This window comes from Urtica dioica, chromosome 5, assembly GCF_054948205.1.
Source record: "Urtica dioica subsp. dioica isolate 48M chromosome 5, U.dioica_male_clone48M_v1_H2, whole genome shotgun sequence".
In the NCBI taxonomy this organism is placed as follows: Eukaryota; Viridiplantae; Streptophyta; class Magnoliopsida; order Rosales; family Urticaceae; genus Urtica; species Urtica dioica.
The window spans coordinates 3,802,149-3,812,834 of NC_142760.1; positions in this window are offsets into that span (position 1 = coordinate 3,802,149).

Below are 10,686 nucleotides of genomic sequence, written 5' to 3' on the forward strand. Positions count from 1 at the left end.
CCTGGCTAAGACGAACTCCAAACTCGAGGCCTTCTCTTGGTTCGAGATTCACCAAATCCCGAGAGAACAAAATTCGGAGGCTGATGCGCTTGCTCGCCTCGGATCTGGCATCGACGAAGACGGATTGGGGACTGTGCCCATTGAATCTCTCCCGCGACCATCCGTCTCCCGAGACGAAGTCGGGACCATAGAAGTGGCATCTCAGCCCACTTGGATGGACTCAATTGTCGAGTTTTTGCGAAGAGGGGAACTCCCCGAAGACCGCAAGGAAGCCGATAAATTGAGGGCCTTAGCATCCAGATACACGCTCCGTGAGGGCACGCTCTATAAGCGCGGTTACTCGACACCGCTGCTCCGATGCCTCGATAGCGTTGAGTCGACCAAGGTCCTCCGCGAAATCCATGAGGGCATCTGCGGAAACCACGCCGCTGGGACTTCCCTTGCGCTCAAAGCGCTCAAGCAAGGCTATTTCTGGCCTTCCATGAAGCGAGATGCTTGCGAATGGGCAAGGCGTTGCGATAAATGCCAGCGCTTCGCGGAAATTCCGCGACAGCCCCCGACTCCGTTAAGCAGCATCGTTGTCCCACGTCCCTTTGCTAAGTGGGGCGTGGATATCATTGGCAAGCTCCCTAGAGCGCCAAGGCAATACGAGTACGCCATTATCGCCATCGACTACTTCACTAAGTGGGTAGAGGCCGAGCCGCTTGCCAGAATAACTGAAGCAAACACGACGAACTTCATCTGGAAGAACATCATATGCAGGCACGGTATCCCCGCCTCGATTGTGACTGACAACGGGGCACAATTTGACAACGCGCGAGTAAGAGATATCTGCGATCAACTGAAGATCAGCAAGACCTTCTCCTCGCCGCGACATCCTCAGGCCAACGGCCAAGTCGAGGCAGTCAACAAGACTATCAAGAGCAACCTGAAAAAGAAGCTCGAAGACAAGAAAGGCGCCTGGGCCGATGAATTACCATTCGTCCTATGGGCGTATAGGACAACCGCGCGAAACGCCACCGGCGAGACGCCATTCTCCCTTGCATATGGGGTCGAGGCTGTGGTTCCAATTGAAACCGAGATACCCACATTCCGAGTCGACACGTTCGACGAAGCGGAAAACAACGAGGCCATGCGCCTTGAGTTGGACCTGATCGACGAAAAGAGGGCGGAAGCATTCAGACGCCTCGCCGCACAGAAACGCAAGGTCGAAAGATACTACAACTCCAAAATCAAAAGGCGAACCTTTGCCGTCGGAAGCCTCGTCCTCAGACGGGTATTCGAAAACACACAAGTCCAAGGCGCCGGCGTCCTAGGCCCAAACTGGGAAGGCCCTTACAGAGTCCGCAAAGTCATTCACGACGGGACATACTACATCGAGCACACGGACGGGACTCCGATTCGCCACCCGTGGAACGCGGAGCACTTGAGGCAGTACTATCAGTAGCTAGCGTCCCCCGCTTTTTTATCGCTTTTATTTCCATTTTCAATAAGGCCTACGAGCCAATGTTTTAGGATTTGAATTTTCTCGCAAGTTTTTTTCGCAAAAGTAATAAAACTCAAGTTTTCCATTTCAATTTCGTTTTATGCAAGTTTTCTGGTTATCAATAATTAACTTATAACCCAAAAAAACTTGGGGGGGCTAGCTATGGTAAGGAAACTCTCAAAAGAACACGCTCCACCAAAAAAATCGTAAGACGCCTACATGGCGCAACCTAAGACGCCTACATGGCGCACGTAAGTCGCGTAAAGGCGAAGCCCGTAAGACGCCTACATGGCGCAACCTAAGACGCCTACATGGCGCACGTAAGTCGCGTAAAGGCGCAGCCCGTAAGACGCCTACATGGCGCAACCTAAGACGCCTACATGGCGCACGTAAGTCGCGTAAAGGCGCAGCCCGTAAGACGCCTACATGGCGCAACCTAAGACGCCTACATGGCGCACGTAAGTCGCGTAAAGGCGCAGCCCGTAAGACGCCTACATGGCGCAACCTAAGACGCCTACATGGCGCACGTAAGTCGCGTAAAGGCGCAACCCGTAAGACGCCTACATGGCGCAACCCAAGACGCCTACATGGCACACGTAAGTCGCGTAAAGGCGCAACCCGTAAGACGCCTACATGGCGCAACCTAAGACGCCTACATGGCGCACGTAAGTCGCGTAAAGGCGCAGCCCGTAAGACGCCTACATGGCGCAACCTAAGACGCCTACATGGCGCACGTAAGTCGCGTAAAGGCGCAGCCCGTAAGACGCCTACATGGCGCAACCTAAGACGCCTACATGGCGCACGTAAGTCGCGTAAAGGCGCAGCCCGTAAGACGCCTACATGGCGCAACCTAAGACGCCTACATGGCGCACGTAAGTCGCGTAAAGGCGCAACCCGTAAGACGCCTACATGGCGCAACCCAAGACGCCTACATGGCGCACGTAAGTCGCGTAAAGGCGCAACCCGTAAGACGCCTACATGGCGCAACCTAAGACGCCTACATGGCGCACGTAAGTCGCGTAAAGGCGCAGCCCGTAAGACGCCTACATGGCGCAACCTAAGACGCCTACATGGCGCACGTAAGTCGCGTGAAGGCACAACCCGTAAGATGCCTACATGGCGCACGTAAGTCGCTTACATGGCGCAACCCAAGATGCCTACATGGCGCGATTTGAGACGCCCACGTGGCGCAATCCGGCGCACGTAACACACCTACGTAGCATGGCTGACTCGCAGTTGAAAATACTTAAGAACGCAAACCATCCAAGTGACTGGCGTGTTTGAAAAAGTATCCTGCTGAGATAAAAGGATGGACAAAATCATTGACACAAACAAGTGACCATCCATGCATGCCATAGAAGATAAATGTGCGAAAACGTTCATAAAAATAAATGAATAACTCCTCATAAAAGAAAGGGGCAATTGCCTCAAAACCGAGAAAGCATGCGCTAAGACAAGTGCGCTAAAGGGAAATATCCTAGTAAGCAAGCGCTAAGACAAGTGCGCTGAACGGAAAAACCTAAAAAGCACGCGCTAAAACATTTGCGCAGGAAAAATAAAGAAAGAAAACGGTCACTCGGCGGGATCGTCGCCCACAGGGTCGGCCCCGTCGAGTGGTGGGAAAAGCGAGTCGAAGAAGTCGAAGGTGACCCCCCGAGAAACATTCTCGGCAGCTGTGGCGTCCCGACACTCCACCGCCGCTGCATGCCTTGCCTCCTCAACTCCGACATCAAAGTCGTCCTGAAGGTCGGACGCAAGCTGCTCCGCCGCGGCTTTCTCCTCGGTGACCCGAACCACCTCCTCCGCCAAGGAATCGCGCTTACGCTCCGCACGAACACGGGCAGCCTCACTCGATGTAAGCTGGCCCTGAAGAATGCCAACTTCTTCCGTGCGCGATTCCAACTGACGTCGAAGGTCCCGCGCTTCGCTCCGGAAGACCTCCGTCGACCGAGTCGCCACCTCAAGGGCTTGACGTTCCGTCGTTAGCTCCTCAGCCATCTTCGCCACCGCCGCCTGAGCGCGGTCGCACTTGCCGCGGGTAACTCCCAGTTCCACGCGAGCCTCCTGAAGCTGCTCGCGGAGACTCGCAAACTCCGCCTTTGAGTGAGAACCTCGCTCGGCGTGAGCCAACTGAGACTTCGCTTGAGCAAGCTCTTCCTGAGCGCGACTCATCCGCCTGATGAGGTCGTGAAGGATCTTCTCGCCCTGGGTCGCTCGAGCAAGCACCTGAGAAGGCAAAAAGACAGTTTAGCGAAAGACAGATTTATCGCAAATGAGGCAAGGGAAACTCACTCTCTGTGCATCGGAAACGCCGTGACGAAAGAACTCTACGTCACTGCTGGCCACAACGCTCTTCCACATCTTCATCGAAGATTGAGCAAGGCCCAGGGAACATTCCCCCCTAACCTCTGCGGCCTCCACGTCGACCATCGAATTCACGCGCTTAGAGTCTGAAGACGTATCGGGCAAAGCCGAGGAGGAAGGTCGCTTCAAGGAAGCGCGAGGACCGCTCTCCGCCCGATGATCGGTATCGAGTTTCTCCCGACCATCCCGCGCAGCAATCCGACGGCGAACCGCCGCCAACGACTTCGGGTCCCGGGAAGCCTTCGCTAGACGAGCCCGAGCCCTCGCCCTAGCCGAAGAGACTGCAAAAGCGACAAAGTCAAAACCCTAAGCTAAAAACAAAAGCAAGAAGTACGAAACGTTAACATACCTTGAGGATCGCCGCTCGAGAGAGATGATGCGGCACTCGGGGCACCCTCGGTCCGCTGAGGAAACGGCGGGAACCACCCAGTGGAAGCCATCAGCTCAGGAGAACGAAATCGTTCAACGGCTTTCCGAGCCTCCGACATTCCCCGGATCTCCTTCACAAAGTCGAGATCGTCGGCCCCCTCGTTAGCGGGAAACTCGGACAAGGGGCCGAACCGGAGCGGTGCGTCACCAAAAGCCTCCGCCGAGACCCACACCCACGGTCGTCGATTGTACTTCTCTGAATCGATGATCAGCTTAGTATTCCGTCGATCGCGGGCCACAAAGAAACTGGGTTGCCCGGGCGCAGGGAAGACCGCGATAAGATTGCGAAAATCACTCACGGTCATCACCCGCTCGGTCTGGCAATGCCACTCCATATGGCACATCGCCACTATGCGGTAGAATGCCGGGCTCATCTGACATGCGTGCACCCCCAGACGGGCGAGGAGCTGCTGAACGATGGGTTGGAACGGCAGCCGCAACCCGCAGTTAAGACTCGCAACTGAAACTGCGGCGAAACCACGACGAGGCCGGAAAGGACGGTCGTCCTTTAAAGGACGGAGAAGCGCCACGGATGACGGAATGGCAAAAGCCTCCCGGAGACCGACGAATGTCCGGTAGGTAAGCGTGCTCGAAGCATCAACCCCCGAACAATCGAAGTCCTCGGGAGCAGCAAGGCCCTCCTCGGGATACCACTCCGTCCTAGCAAGCGACCTCGCCGATACCAACGCCTCCGCGTCAGGGGTCTCGGGCTGAGAATCCTCTGGCTCCACGGAAGGGTCCCCGCCCTCCGACACGACCGCGGCAGCTGCCGACGGTACCTCGGGACACTCCGACGCGAGGCCTTCGGCCCCCGGACATGTCTCTGACTCACCTCCGGGATCTTCAGACTCGGGACCAAAGTCGTCCACGCAGTCTATCTCGTCGAGAACCGACTCTAGCGGAGTCACCGCATCCGCGTCCGTAACATCTCCCGACGCGGCTTGAAAGCCCAAGTCGGACTGCGGCGCGTCGAGGCGAACCTTGTCACGGACCCCCCCGCCAACCAAGTTGATCACGAGGCGAGGGGCAGGCTCCCCGGACGCGGGACGATCAAACTCCCCGCCTGTACCGCGCCCAGTTGGCGCGCACTCTTCGAGAGGCTGAGCAGCGGGCACGGTCGCACCCAGCTCGCCTTCCTCCAACCACTGCTCTACTCCGCTTGGATTTTCTTCCACGTGCAGAGGAACTTCCCTTAATCCCGCGAAGAGATCATCCTCTGCGTGTTCAGAACCCTGAAACAAGAGAGAGAAATCAATCTCGGGACTCTCAGCTGAGAAAAGGGGAGGGACACCCATAATGCAAACGTAAAAAAAGAAAACAAGCGTAAGAAAAGAGAAAAAATAAAGTGAGGAATAAAGGGAAGGGGGGAGGTCTATTTATAGACTTCTAGGGGGGTAGGAGTCGAAATCCTACTCCCACAAGGTGCAAAATCGGAGTAGAAACTCCAAAAAGTCGGAGTTCTCCCGCGCGAAGAGAACCAGCCCCGCGCACGAGGCGCGCCGCGTGCCAAGCCCGCGCGCCGCGCGGGTCGTGCAGCGCGGACCGCGCGCCGCGCGGCCACCACCTGAAAAAAAAAAAAAAAAAAAAAGGAAAAGAAAAAAGAGAAGAGGAAAAAAACTTTCCTCGGAGCCACAAGGCACGGGAAACATTTTCCTCAAACACCCGACTAGAAGAACAAAAAGTTCATCGCTGGGACGCCCCCGAACGACGAACTTGGGGGGCTAATGTTGTCGGTCGTTTTCGGAAAACCCGAGACGCCAAGAAGGCACGTCGCTCAAAGGGCCGATGGTCAGGCCGGAGGTCCTGAAGAGCGGCAAATCTTCAAGCCCTCGCCCAAACTCCTGACTCCTCGAGTCGAGCTTCGCTCCTCGAGTCGAGCCTTGAGTCAATCTCCTCGAGTCGAGCTTCGCTCCTCGAGTCGAGCCTCGAATCATTTTCGAGTCGAGCTTCGAGTCATCCTCGAGTCACTCCTCGAATCAAGTCGCTAGTCGCTCTCGCCGGGCCGAGCCTTGCTCCTCGAATCGAGTCACTCTCATCGAGTAGAGAGCTTCATATTTCACGTGAGAAGAATGACATTCGAAGGCCCGCAAGAACCCGGCAAGACGAGCCGCCCACTACGCACGCAACGCGCTGCGCCGGCCAGCCGAGCAGCAAGCAGCGCGCCGCGCCGGTCAGGCAGCGCGCCGCGCCAGTCAAGGCACCCTGCGCCGCGCGTCCTGCACCGCGCGTCCCGCGCCGCGCCCGGTGACCCGCGCGCCGCGCCCCCTGCGCCGCGCGCCGCGCGCCGCGCGCCGCCCTTTGTGCGCCGCGCGCGCCGTGCGCCTCCACTTGATGCCACACGCATTCCTAGTCCCACATGGACGAAAAAGGGACCTTCTAAGGCTCCCAAACACCTATAAATACCCTCTCTCATTGAGGGGAAAGCCATCCCAAGATATCCAAGAATATCCAATAATTCTCTTCATCTCTTATCGACACGCTCGATTTCTCTGCTTCTCTGGATGCCATATTTGGCCTGAAGCAGATTCTCTCCTCTCTCCCTCGTTCTCAAAGGTCCCGAAGCACTCACGGGAACTTCCCGGACGTCGCTCCCTTTGACCGAACGTTCTCCGGTGCTCAAGCACGCCCCTAGGGTTCTCGACTAGAGTTACCCTTGCGCGTCTAACACGCTAGACGCGTACGCGATCTCCGAAGTTCTGAGACGCTGCCGAGGACTCCTCGCGCCCCGTTTCCTTCGTCGAGCACGCCTCTCCGCCAAGGCTCCGCGCCTCATACTGCGTCACACACGCTTGAACTACGTTCTGACCTGATCCCACGCACGGGTACGTAGGCAGCCGACAACCAAGGCACGGTCACTCATCCTCCTCACCCCCTACCTCTCCCGAGAGGCGGGTTGATCGGAGAGAACCCTAGCTCGAGACTATCGAGTTCACACTCTTGGCCCGGGTGCGATCACTTGGTCCGGCCTTGGATCGAACCGCCCGAGGTTTTAAATAGTTGTTCATTTTCGTGCGACAACAATAACCAAGAAGAAATGGACTTCTGGTGCTGAGTCATCTAAGGCACGACCTAGTACCTCAAATGGGAAAGCTCTCGCTAAGAGGGAATGGAAAAACTTCAAGAGAAGTGGAAAAGGAAAAGATAAGAAGCAAGAAATCGTTGGTAAATGTCGCCACTGCAACACTGAGGGCCATTGGCGAAGACACTGTCCTTTGTATTTGGTCGAGCTTGAGAAAAATAAGAAGAATGCTGGTATGGTACCTTAAAATTCATGATTAAAGATATCCTAAAAATGTGTTTGAGGATAATTATTCATGAGCATACTTCTTCTCTTGTTGCAGAGTAGATCTGATGGAGCACGCTAGTGTTGATGAGATTGCTAAACAATGTCGGATTTAAGCCCGAGTTGTAGAGAAGCTGATGTTCCGTCTGAAGATCTAATTTCTTGCTAGTTTCATTTTGGAATGATATTTTGAAAATGTTGATGTGTCTTTATCATCCGACGTTTTCTGAACTGTCGTGGCTATTTTAGATAGGATGAATTTATCTTTTCTCTTATACATTATGTTATATTCTTTTATGAACACATGGTTGTGTCATATTAATATTTTTCCCTCTTTGATTCTTGAAATGCATTTGAAGTTTTTATGATAATGCTTATGCATGAATGCCTTATGCTTAATAATGTGGATGTTATAGAGTATGAAGGGCTTAGTGTACCATTCATACAGTATAAGTGAGCGTTATAATGTTCTATTAGTTATATCTCTGTTAGAAATTTCATTAGCATTTAGTTGCTTTATTTTTATAATTGAATATGTTTGTATGTTTACTAACTCTTTGGAGCTCTGAGAGCGTCTAAAGAAAAGTTACCTTGTTTCGACAATGATTTGTGCGAATAAGAGGTAATAAGGAAACACAACAAAAGTTCGTGTTGATGATGATGAGTTAGTGGGAGCATCTTTGATCCTACCCATTAATACTTCATTAATTGAGTGGCAGCTTCCTTAATTGGAACCTAGCTACTCTGCTTTATTAATTAAGTGATAGCTTTCTTAATTGGAACCCAGCTACTCTAGTTCACAAAATGAGTGGGAGCTTCCTTAACTGGAACCTATCTACTCTAGTTCTCTAAATGAGTCGGAGCTTTCTTAATAACAACGTAGCTACTCTAGTTTACTAAATAAGTGGGAGCATCCTTTAAAGGACCCTAGCCACTATATTTTTCAAATTATTAAGTGGGAGCATCCTTAATTAGATCATAGTCACTACAGTCCATCGATTAAATGGGAGGTTCCGAATGTAGCCACTTGTTGTTCAATGCATAGCAACATCCTTCACATGATCAAGCTCATCATTAATTATGACATTTTTGCTATCATTTAATAACTCGAGTGGAAGGATAATTACCTTACCACATGGATCGATAAATCGATAGATAGAACTTAAGGAAAAATTGAATTTTCCTTATGAACAGTGTTAATGAAATAGTAGGAGAAACCTTGAAAGGATCCTCGTCACCTCAATACCATCAACAATATATTTCACTCAATGAAATAATTGATCATGAAGATCATAATAATTTAAAAGATGTCATAAACCCAATTTAGTGGATCTGCCAGTTAAGTCTTCAACTTATGGAAAAGAAGGGATCTATAAATAATTAATGAATGCGTTCAAGCTAAAATAAGGTTAATGGTACAAATGGGGTTTGAGCCCTTGATTAGAGACATTGGCAACGATGATGCTCTTTTGATATCACGAACCAATTCATTGGGTTTTTCAATCGGAAGTTATTGAAATGTCCTTATGGATACTGTTCTGAAAAAACTTATGACATGGATCAAAGTAGTGTCACTACTAAAACCTTCACAAAGGTTGATCCAAGAATGAAATAAACTAAGTACAATTTCACTTAAGATTTTATTGAATGAATTCGATATTGCAAGAATGATCGTTATGTGTAACTCCTTAAACACGTGTCTGACACAAGGAAATTGACTAAGCTGACTGTTTCTATAACCTAGGTTTTGGAAACAACTAGCTCTTTCTATATTATCTCAAATATACTTATGGACATAAGGTATATAGCTCGACTGACGAGGCTGGAGACATTGTCATTATAAGGGCTAACCATTAGTCCCTTGACAATGCTCAATTTTCGAGAAATCTAACAAATGTTTAAAACACGATGATTTATGGAAATAGTGAGATACTTAGTTATTATGGATATAGTAGAACCTTGAGTCCTGTGTATATTGAATATGAACACGACCAATAAGGATCAACTATGTAATAACCAAGTAATGGAAATAGGTCAATAACAATTCTTAAAAAAAAATATGTTCAATTATATCACACTATAGTTAGTGGTGATGAGATTGAAACATGCGGTGGTACAACTAGTCTTGGTGCCAAAGGAATGTACACATGTGATGTGGGACTTATTATCAAGAAGATATAAAGTTTGGTGTATAATTTAACCGTATGCGAAGTGTTAATGTGTTCTATAGTAAATTAGTTTACTAATGGACTACTTGACGTGACCTAATAAAGGTAAGTCAATGGTCACCTGCAAAATTGCATGAACTAAAGAATGTTAAAACGAGAAACACGTTGATGAGACAAAATCGATAAGAGTAATAGATTAAGGTGAGACTCCATATGATGGGAATCTCAATCCTAGTCGGACTTCTAGCTGTCTGTATGACATGGCTAAGAATAAAATGGCTGAAAGGAATTGCATTATCTTCTCTGGTCAAAGTGGAAGATTGTTAGGAATTCTTGCCTACGAGAGATAAAGAAGACATAATAAATGATCACTAAATAGAATAATGGTTTCCTCTATTAGCATCATAAGATTAATGTGTTGAGCTCTGAATATTAGAATCAATAGCAACTATAATCCGTAGCCTCCATATTAAACTGCGTCAAGTGATGGGCACATGAGTTCGGGCGGTGAGCTAAAACATCGTCTATGACTAATACATGCCTAGATAGCTATATCTAAACTCATATATGCGGAACACTATTGAAGGTTGATCACGACGTGCGAGCATTCTGCACTTGTGATAAGTGTACGATCCGGAAAGACTTTGGTTATAGATATGTCGTTTAAGTACCATTACGACACACTAACCGGGGTCTATATGATGGTCACAGTGATAATTGATCTAAATCCTGAAGCGATCATAGACACTAGGTCAAGCTTATGAAGACTTGCTTGTTATTTTTACTCGTGCGGAGTGTATTGTGTTTGACAAGAAATAGGTCAAGCTTATGAAGGAAATTCAGTCCCCTAATAATGATTACATGTGGTCCCCCTGGAAAGATGCCCAAGTTCAACCATGTCTCATCTTTAAAGTGGACGAAGCCAAATTGTGGCATCAGAAACTTGCCCATCTTAA